The sequence below is a fragment of the Pantherophis guttatus genome, chromosome 7 (genome assembly GCF_059756535.1).
Source record: "Pantherophis guttatus breed Tessera chromosome 7, ASM5975653v1, whole genome shotgun sequence".
Taxonomy (NCBI): Eukaryota; Metazoa; Chordata; class Lepidosauria; order Squamata; family Colubridae; genus Pantherophis; species Pantherophis guttatus.
In genome coordinates this window covers 51,535,082-51,545,422 of record NC_142069.1, presented here as the reverse complement: position 1 = coordinate 51,545,422, position 10,341 = coordinate 51,535,082, and the positions used below count along the sequence as shown (strand labels likewise).

Here is a 10,341-nt window from a genome sequence, read left to right as displayed (position 1 = left end):
CTCAGAGAACCAAGGACATCTTGCCCTGCACCTGGAATGGTGTGACTGGGAGACATCTCCAGTTGGGACGGTGCTTTGATTGGACCATGTGATGGACTTGTGGGGTTGGGCAGGGACTTGAACTTCCTTTTGGGTGGGGAAAACCTAGAAACTTTCAGATTTGGGTTTTCTCAGATGTGCCAATATGACATTTCTAATAAAGTGGAACTTTGAGGAACTTCAAGCCTCAGAGTATTATTTTATTGGAGGTGTTACTTGGAACCCTGGCATTTCCTCTGGCAATTTCCTTTAAGGGTAGTCCTCAGCTTACAACCACAATTCTGACTGGAATTTCCAGACTCTAAACTATGTAGTCATTAAATGAGTCATGCCTGATTTAATGAATTTTTTTGGCACTGCTGTTAAAGCAAAAATGAAATGGACTTCCCCCATTGACCCCCCCAGGATGTTTGAACAACAATGTCAATGGAGAGTGATCTGGAGGAGAAGAAGAAACTGGGGGGGGGGGCAGTCTGGCATCCCAAATTGGAGCAGGCACCTGAGCCATTGGAGCATGTCCCAAAATTAAGGTTATTGCTGTAAGAATTGGCTTAATGTCAACCCACTTGGTTCATACCACCAATAAAGACTCCTAGGACATTTTTTGTTCCAAGAATATAATTTAATGTGCCAATGTGGATATCACAGAAAAAAAAAAGGCAATTCTAACTGTTTTACATGCAAGTAGCATAGTTAAATATTCCCCTTTTCCTCTGGTCCTCCCATTGTCATTTTATTCCAGCCAATCAGTAGTCAGTTTAGTTGGGTAATGGATGCTCCACTAGCAGATTTTCTCAGCAGGTGACCTTGATTGTCGGTGCTCTTTGTCTTTCTTCCCCCCCACCCCCATGCCTCTAATCTATTCCCTCCCCCCATTGCTTCTTGTCTGGCTGTGAGTAGGATTAGCAAAGCGAGCCAAGCCTCAGCCATGATACTGGGTTTTTGCCACACCTCCTTTTGGCCTTGGAAACTGATTTCGTTAAGTCTATAATTGCAAAATTTCCCCACCTCATTATAATAAACATTATAAATGATTGGGTTTTTTTTAAAAAAAATTTTTAATTTTTTAAATTTGATTTATATGCCGCCCTTCTCCGGAGACTCAGGGCGGCTTACAGTGCGCTGTACAGTGGTTTGAATAACAGGCACAAGGAAGTGCTTTCTCTTCATAAATGAAGCACAACTGTCGTTTTTCCTTTGTTTTTGCTATACATCTAATTAACTTTAGTAAGAGCATGTTTCATAGCAACCCATATCTGATAAAGAACACCTGCCAGCCAATATGGTTTAGGAAAGATTTTTCTTGTTTAATTGAAAAAAAGAGGTGTTTTTCAGCTGTGGGCAGCAATTCATTAATGGTAGTTTTACAAGGAAGTTCAAAGAAAAATAGATGATTGTCAAAGTTCAACAGATATGCATCTCAAAATGGCCATGTTTTGTTCTGTGTAGAAGCTTGTCTGCTAAAGCTTGTTATTAATAATGCATGGCAATAATGCTCTGGCCCTCCCCTGTGTGCAGCAAGCAGCGCTGAGCCCAAGCAGGATAGAGTTCAATGGTATGGCAAAATCAATACAGTCTGCCGAATTACAAAACAAGATCTAATTATAATAATGGCAATTCCTAGTTGTCACAAATGAGGAGGGATTCAAAGGGATTACCTGGATAAAAGTACAAACAATGTTCAGACAAACTAATCCTCAATGACATTTCTCATTTACTGAATTGCATTGGCACAAGCAGACATGATTGTTTATGGCATTCACATCACGTTTTGATGGGAAAGTGGGATAAAAATGATTAATTTTTCATTTTTCTTTACTCTTTAATATTCTTTTCCCTCTTTTATCTAGGAATTTGGTTTATCAATTCTCCTGAATGAAGTAAATGTTTTTAAAGTGGGTGGATCTATTTTCATTTTTATGCACAATAATAAAAATCTTCTATCAATGATAATGATGATAATAGCTGATTTCAACAAGTTAGCTAGAACATTTCCTCTGTGTAATCCAAAACAGGGTTCCTAATAATGTAAATAGGCCTCTCAGTATGGGGAGATTGGGGCTTGAATGGAATGCAGATACGGGTGATAAGTCTAGTGTTTCCATGGTATGCTTCATCCATGTTCTGAGAATTTCTATATAGGACATTTGTAATATATTCAGGGTTAAAGGAAAAATAATTTAATGCATTTCCTAGTAATCCATGAGATTTGCTATCACAGAAGAATTTATAGAGAAATTAAATGACAAAATAATCATATTCAATAAGATCATATCTATTAGCTATAATAACAATATGAAATATATCTCCCTATTTTTTTAAACAGAGGATTTAATATACTTGGGAACTTCCTGACTTCATACAAAAATGGATTCTACATTATTGTCATATATATAGATGCCTCATAAAATAGAACGACAAGGATCAACATACACACTCCCTCCACCCATCTTCCCCTTAAACCACTCCTTACCTTTAGTTCCGCCCCTTCAGTATAAAAAGAACATCCCACATTGTTCCAGCTGCTCTTCCTGAAGTAACCTGTAGATAGAAAAGATCATATTAGTAAATAAAGACTCTTGCTTTGATTCAAACAACGAGTCTACGTTTCTTATTGAGTCTGATCCTCAAAACTAGTCACAATATGGTAGCAGAGGATGGTTGGATGACTCAATAACGGAATAAACATGTCAAAGAAGAGACCAAATACCAGAGCACACATCAAAGGGATGAAGGCACACCAATCCCTAATTAATAAATTCTCGATGGAAACGGCAGAGGAATTTGAAAACCCCATGACGGATGAAGAGAGAGTGATCGGTGATCAAAGTGACCAAGAGATGGATACACTAAGAAATAACAGCCTGAGACTGGACATTCTGAAACTACTAAGAATACAAGGAGATGATGAAAGCCTCGTCGCGAACCTCCAAAACCTCATACAAGACCGAGAAGCAGCGAGAGGAGGCCACGATCCCACCCTAGAGACTACGGACCACGAATCAGTAAGTGATCTACCCCAAGCCAACATGCTAACAGATACAGAAACTAACGATCCCACACAAAACTTTGAATGGCGGCCATCTTTAGTCAGCCAACCCACCAAAATGCCCAAACAACGACCAATCAGCGGCCGTGATTCAAAATGGCCAGCGCGGGAAATTCATTTCTCCAACAAAAATAAGAGAAACGATAACTATTGGGACAAGGGACTTGATTCAGACGCTGAAATATCCCCAGACGACCAGCAAATTGAGGGAGCCATGAAAACCTTCATCGCCGCCTTCGGCCCTAACCTAAGAATATCTGCGGGATCCCAAAATGCATTAAAAGAGAATAATCAAAAGGAAAAACAAAGACAAACCGATCACCCAGGAGATACAAACACTACCGCTGACACATCAAAAATGCAGCACACCACAAGGACGACACCATCCCGAATGCCGAGATCGCAAACACCGGAACCCAGAGGCTGGTGCAAATACTCACCAACACCACAGACGTATCCAAGGGCCCGGGATCTTCATCCGGATAGCAGCGTGGTGAGAGGACAGCCTTCGACTCACCGCTGGACCCCCAGGATTGAGCCAGAGGCCTGCATGCCTGAGAGAGACCACTATGAGGAAGCTGCGGCTACAGGATCCTTCTCCGGCAACTTCAAAACAGAAATGAGCATTGCGCACGGGCAATCTTACCTAGGAGAAAATAGAGACAGCAGAATGCAGAGAGAACCTTTTAAACTATTTGCGAGTATCCCTATGCCATTCTGTGAATATCAGAACATCCAGCACCATGGACAGCCACCTGCTGTAAGTAATTCACATAACAATGCAGGAAATTTACCAAATGATTTTCCTAAATTAAGAATGGATGGTGCTAACTTATTGGAGTGGAGCCAACAGCTCCAAGTTATTTTCTTAAAAGAAAATTTATTATTCTTTATTAACAATCCCCCAAAGAAGCCATGGACATTAGAAATAGACTGTTTACATCATAGGGCCTTTTACTTGTTAATTTCAAGCATCTCACCCACTATCTATCATAGCATCAAACACCATTTAACTGTGTCAGAAATTATACAATATATGTTTAGGCTTTTCTATAGTGAAAGCGTGGCAACCACGACCAGAATTTCAAAAGATTTCTTTTCTGCCAGAATTAGACCAGGAACCTCCATAAGTGAACATCTTTTAATGTTAAATGCCAAAAGAACTGAATTACACCTAAGGGGAGAAGTCATAACCGATCAAACCATGAAGAGTGTAATAATCAACTCCCTAGATCCCTCTTGGGACAATTTCATCACACACTTAGATACTCTCAGCTTAGGTCACCTGTCCATAGAAAGCCTTTCAAACAAACTTATAACTGAGGACAATCTAAGAAAGAGTCGCAATAACACATTTAGGGAACACAAGCCAACCAAAAAAGTATTTTTCCAAGATAGGCACCATGACACAACTGAATGTTATATTTGTGGATCTAGGGGACATTATAAGAGAGATTGCCACAGAAACTCTAGAGAAAAATACAGACATTCATCAAGAGACAGGTATAAACGTAGGGATTCCCCCAATCCCAGACATACAAGAGGAAGCAGGGACAACTCCAGGGACAGTAGGTCTGGATCACTATATGGGGTAGAGGAACTCACAAAAATAACCAATCAGGACAGAGAAGACAATCTATGGCTCATAGACTCTGGAGCCAACAACCACACTACTTATAACAGGCAACTTCTGTCATCATTCACAGAAGAGCAATTTCTAATAAAAGTAGCGAATCAAAACGAAGTACAAGTAACAGGGAAAGGAGACATAATATTGCCAGGAATAGGAAAAATAGAGGGGGTACTGTTAGTCCCAGAAATACCACACAATATTCTCTTAAACTTAGCAAACATAAAGATAACATTCACAAGAGGGAAGGTGTTCTTGAGTAAAGGCAAAGAAAATATAAATAGGATCATAACCAAAGGAGGATTACCCTACTTATGCACAAGTAAACACTATCCAATTAGTATAAATGCAAACATGGAGACAGACACCATCATTAAAAGTAAGATAAATGAAGCTATCAAATCAGATGAGACAGAGACAAGAGATGATGATAGGGATGCATCAAAGGAAGACATAATTAACAACGGAAAACTACTAATAGGCAAACCCCTACACGATAATTGTGCACACATGCTTCATCGAAAACTAGGACATGCCAGCTTCCCTGTAATTCAGAAAATGAGTAACTTTGCTGAAGGTGTCAAAATAAAAGATTGTGAAAACTATCTTGAATGCTCAGTATGCAAATGTTCAAAATTAAAAACTAAACCTAGACCAAAGAAAGCATCCCGAACCACCACTCACATATTCAACCTAGTGCACATGGATTTGGTGGGACCCCTAAAACCATCTATAAAGTATAAAAAAAGATTTTTTCTCACCATCGTAGATGATTATAGTCGCTACGGCTTCGTGTATACTCTAAGACACAAAAACGAAGCTTTTCAAAAATTCAAGGAATTCTATAAGCGAGTAGAAACCCAACATAACATACAATTGAAACAAATAATGACTGATAGGGGATCAGAATTTTTGTCAAGGGAGTTCACTCACTGGCTCCGGTCTAAGGGCGTGCTACACTTTACTTCATCTCCATTCTCAGCCTTCCAAAATGGCGTCGTAGAACAACGAAATTCCACCTTACAGACCATGATAAGATGTGCACTGGAGGATGCAGGGATAGGTAAACACTTCTGGTCTGAGGCTTTAATATATTCTAATTACACACTCAACAGAACCTGGTCCAGTGTCATAGATAAAACACCCTATGAATTGATGTATAACAAGAAACCAAAAATAGCACACCTACATGTCTTCGGAGTCACTGCGGATGTCCACATTCCGAAACAATTATGACACAAAGGGGATAAAATATCTAGAAGATTAAGGTTCATGGGCTATGAACCAGGTACCAAAGGGTACAGATTCATAGATAGTAATAACAGATTTGTGGTATCTAGAACAGCTGTGTTCCATGAACAAGCAAACTGGTCTAAAATACACCTCAATCAGATACACCCTAAGCAAATAATAAGATACAATACACAAGATCATAATAGACAGGACACACAGAACATCACAAAAGAAAAGGAACTTAAAAATACACAGCAAAGAAACACTACCAAAGAATGGAAGGGTGAACATCCAAAAATCAGAGTAGATTCACTTACTCAAAAGGAAGCCAAATATTTACATGATAATAATTTCACATCAAATAGGCCAGTCAGAGTCAATAGAAATCAAATGCCCAAAAGATTTGAAAATTATATAATGCATGGAAATTCTAATCCAATCACACCAAATTCATACAAAGAAGTAATGAGACTTCCTCCTGAAGAAAGGTTAAAATGGGAATTGGCTATGTCAAAGGAAATGGAAAGCCTTAAAGAATTAAATGTATTCACCCCCGCCAAAGTACCAAAGGATAAAACCACAATAGGAACTAGATGGATTTTTAAAATCAAAAATCTAGAGGAAGGCAAAACATTGTACAAAGCACGATTAGTAGCGCAAGGATTCGCTCAAAAGTATCCAGAAGATTATACTGATACATATTCACCAACAGTGAGAGCAGAAAGCGTTAAAACTGCTTTAGTAATGGCTTCAGTACTAGACCTAGAAGTATACCAATATGACATCCAAACAGCATATTTACACGCAAAATTAGACAAAGAAATTTACATAAGAGCACCACATAGTAAAGACACGAACAAGGGTGACACATAGCTGCTCAATAAAAGCTTATATGGTTTAAAACAGTCAGGGAAACTCTGGTATGAGTGCCTAGTTAAAGTACTCGAATCAATAGGGTTTACAGCAACTCCAGCAGATAACTGTTTATTTATCAAAAGAGAAGGAGATTTACCAGAATTACCATTGTTACCAAACAATGTGACATTCCCATGCAACCGGACTTTTTGAAAAATATGCATAACATATCACCTGAATTCAAAGATAACACATTCTACAGATCTACTATTGGATCTCTCCTATACATAGCAAATTGGACCAGACCTGACATAGCTTTGCCACTGAATTTATTGTCAAGACATGTGAGTAAACCAACAGCATATCACTGGGAAGCAGTAAAAAAAGTACTCAGATATCTAAAATACAGCTCTGATACTTGTTTATATTTAGAACCAAACAAACTTAATGAAAACGCGCTCACATGTTACGCAGATGCCGATTGGGCTGGAGATGTAAAGAGCAGGAAGAGTACGTCAGGATACATGTTTTTTATTAATGAAAGTCCTGTACATTGGTACACAGGAAAACAGAACTTAGTCACAACCTCAACTACAGAAGCAGAATATATATGTCTTTCAAAGGCTGCCAATAATCTCATCTGGTTTGAAGATCTGCTCACTAGTATTTGGACAAGACCGTCACAACCTATAATCATACATGAAGACAATAAAGCCGCAATTGAAATATCAAAGGCAGAAGCTATAGGACAAAGATCTAGACACATAGACATAAAACATAAACACGTAAGACAGTTATCAAAAACAGGATTCATCAAAATAGAACATTGTGATACAAAAGAACAAATAGCAGACATTTTAACGAAACCATTATCAGGTAAACAATATGCTTATTTGGTGTCTAAGTTATGCATTCGTATGTGAACTTTTTGAACAAAAGATAAATTCAACTCCTACATATTCGGCATCCAGAGGGGGATTTGTCATATATATAGATTCCTCATAAAATAGAACGACAAGGATCAACATACACACTCCCTCCACCCATCTTCCCCTTAAACCACTCCTTACATTTGGTTCCGCCCCTTCAGTATAAAAAGGACATCCCACATTGTTCCAGCTGCTCTTCCTGAAGTAACCTGTAGATAGAAAAGATCATATCAGTAAATAAAGACTTTTGCTTTGATTCAAACAACGAGTCTACGTTTCTTATTGAGTCTGATCCTCGAAACTAGTCACAATTATTTTATATTTAACTTTCTGGTATCTACTGTTTACATTTTTAAAATCATGCACAATTAAACATGTTCAAAACATGTCAATCACATTGTCAAAGGAGTAACATACAGTACATTTATTATTATTTTTAGTCACAAAATTTGAGTTACCCTTTTGATACTCTATTTAAATATTAGAAATCTAAAGTAATGAAGATGTATAAGATTCTTTTTGAACCTTAGTGGCTGTTGCCAGAGTCTTATTGAGAAAACAAATCATGTTTGATAACTCATAAACTTATTCATTTTGGCATTTGTGGGAATGAAAAAAACTTGTTGTGGAGTGTTAATGCAAAACTATTGTAGCCTTTCATTATGCTAAATATCAAGAGACAATGCGGAAATTTCTGATAAGGACATCATGGCAAACTAGACATCCCTGAAGGATCAGGACATAAATTGGCAGCCAAAGGATGGATCCTGGATAGTGAAATATCTCTGGAGAAAGGATAGATTGTCTGATCACCCAAAAGTACTCTGGACCAGGGGTCACCAACCTTTCGGACCTCAGGAACCACTAAATTCATAATTTTAAATCTCACGGCCCACTAATATGATCTGCCTAATTACCGGCTGGGTGGGTATGGCTAGGTGGGCATGTGACTGGGTGGGCATGGCCAACTCAATGTCACTCGTGTCAAGAGGCACCTCGCCAGCCTCTAGTCAGCCCTCCCCTCCCAGCCACTCCTCGCCTCCCCACCTGGGCTCCTTAGGCCCAACAGGAAGCAGTTGTTGGAGCTAAGCAGTCACCAAAAGAAAGAGTTGGCAAAACAGCTGGCTCAGTTCAAATTGGATCTGACTGAGAAGGAGGCTCAGCAGAAGCATCTCACTAAGGACTACAAGCATAGGCTTTCCAAGTAGAGGGAAGGCCTGCAGGAGTGCAAGGCCAGATACTGGCACCAGCAGGCTCAGCGGCCTGAGATGGTCAACCAGTTCCAGGTCATGATGCAGTCCCACTGGAACGAGGCCCTCTGGCTCTTCACCACCAGTGGCGCTTCCCTCCAGCCTTCGTCTAAAGCCCCGTACCAGGAGGCTGAAGTAGACCCCGAGTTGGAATTTCTGCCCCCCTCCGACCCACACAAAAAGACCCTGAAGGGGGAGACTCTCTGCAGCAACACAAACATTCATTGCACATATCCGGCCCAGTGGCCATAGTTTGAGGACCCCTGATTTAATGCAATATAAAAAATGCAAATAATTTTTCTGCGTACCACCAAAATTTTCTCATGGACCACCAGTGGTCCATGGACCACCAGTTGGTGACTACTGCTCTGGACAATTGTTCCTTTCAAATAGTTGCAGGAACCCAAGTTTCCATGGTTGGTGAGCCAAGCATTTGAGAGTCGAGGCATTCCAGTTAAACTGACAATTATATAATTATATATAAAGTTTGGTCAATCCCTATTTCTTAATCACTTTTGGGATTACTTATTTCTTGCTTTTCAAATATTAAGAGCCTTTGGAATGGCAAATGATGTAGCATTCATTGGATGAATTTCCTTCAATCATTAATGAAAGAAGCTTTAAGTGGCAGGATACTGTGTGGCTGATAGTGCTGGTGTCGCCACTCTCATATGCAACAGCACAACACAACATGCAGTCTCCTGCCGCAAGCGGTGGCACCAGCGGGATGAGTCATGTGGCATCTGATCACGAGCAGTCACAAATGCAGAAGAAGTCAGGCAGTGGCATGACAGGTGTCAGGACATGGGAGATGTGGATGCAGTGGTCCTACGTTAAGTTGATAAGGCATCCCCCCCAAAATAAGACCTGGTGCTTATTTTGGGGCTGAAAAGAAAATAAGACTGGCTCTTATTTTCAGGGAAACATAGGTATAAGTAGAGTTTTTGAGGGGCAAGAGATACTGTTGTAATTAACAGCATGATCAAATGACCTCCCTTTCCTCTATCTTCCACTTACTCCATGCTTTATACCTACATGTTCAATTTTTAGGAACTTAACAGTTCTTCCTCACTTCCTTTTCTTTGCCATATTCTTCTGAAGGAGACTTCTACACCTGTTTTGAGAGTATTATTAATAATGTATGCAATAAATTAAAATGTTTAATACTAAGCATTCAACCCAATCACTTTGTTTTTTCAGAACTGTTTAAAGATTAATGTATCAAATTCAGTGCTACAAAGGGTTGATTCCATTTTATATTCTTTATAAAACATTATATATCTATTCACACCTACACAGATATCTAGTGATGGGTGCATACAAGTTTAACAAATATTCATTCCAATTTTTGAAAAG

General features: G+C 39.3%; 1 long non-coding RNA gene across 1 annotated transcript; it reads right to left on the bottom strand.

Moving 5' to 3' along the window:
• Positions 1 to 639: 639 nt before the first annotated feature.
• LOC132712629 (uncharacterized) lies at positions 640 to 10,099 on the bottom strand. Its single transcript, XR_009623292.2, has 4 exons — positions 10,021 to 10,099; positions 7,877 to 7,944; positions 3,529 to 3,734; positions 640 to 2,580 (listed from the first exon to the last, which is right to left on the bottom strand). It is a non-coding gene; the product is annotated as an uncharacterized LOC132712629 (long non-coding RNA).
• Positions 10,100 to 10,341: the final 242 nt, after the last annotated feature.